Genomic DNA, 863 nt, shown 5'->3' with positions numbered 1-863 from the left:
AAAATCCATCCTTTCTCCATTTTTCGTTTTCGTTGCTTCCTTTTCTTCAAAGCTAGTGACCCAAGGTTGGGTGAGGGTTAGACCAAGGTTTTTGTAACTCCACTCTTCCTCTTTGATTCGAAAACGAAGAAAAACGGTTTTTGAGATCCAAACACAAACCCCTCTGTTTCTTCTAGATCCAAACCTCATTTCTCGAAGAGATAGAAGGGAAAGTTGCTCACCACCACGCTACGGTGCTAGTGAACTAATTTGGAAGCGGCGTTGCGAGCGGAGATTTTACCGGAATTACTCGCGGTACCGGAAACGCGCGTTAAAGCTAACGTTGAGGTAAGGGCTCCTTCCAAACTTCTAGTTTGCATTAGGGACTTATCTGTGGTTGTGTGGGAAGGAATTTGTTAGGGTTTAATGTATCGATTTGGGGAAAAACGAAACTAATGCGTTATGGGTAAAACCTTAGAGTTAGGTTTTGTTTATATTGATGAATGGTTCGTGGTAAATGAATTTGAAGTCATTGTGTAAGATTTTGGGTAAATGAAACTTGTGTGTTTTGAGTAGTGGATTGTGTCGATTTGTGTTCGTTGTTTTTGACATGCTCTTAATTGATATTGATGAAATTTGATATGTGTATGGTTGGATTTGTGAATAAATGAATTGATATGTTTTGATGTGAGAATTTGTTGAGTTTGTGTTGTGTGAAATTTGAAAACCATTAAGTTAAATGAGTATTAAGAATGGGGAATCTCTTAATGTCTCGGTTACTTAATATTTGTTTTTTTGAAAATCGTTTAAGTTAACTGGGCGTTAAGAATGGGGAATCTCTTAATGTCTCGGTTACTTAATATTATTTGTTTTGAAAATCGTTT

This window comes from Cicer arietinum, chromosome 5 (genome assembly GCF_000331145.2).
Source record: "Cicer arietinum cultivar CDC Frontier isolate Library 1 chromosome 5, Cicar.CDCFrontier_v2.0, whole genome shotgun sequence".
NCBI lineage: Eukaryota > Viridiplantae > Streptophyta > Magnoliopsida > Fabales > Fabaceae > Cicer > Cicer arietinum.
Note: the sequence above shows the minus strand (reverse complement) of the source record.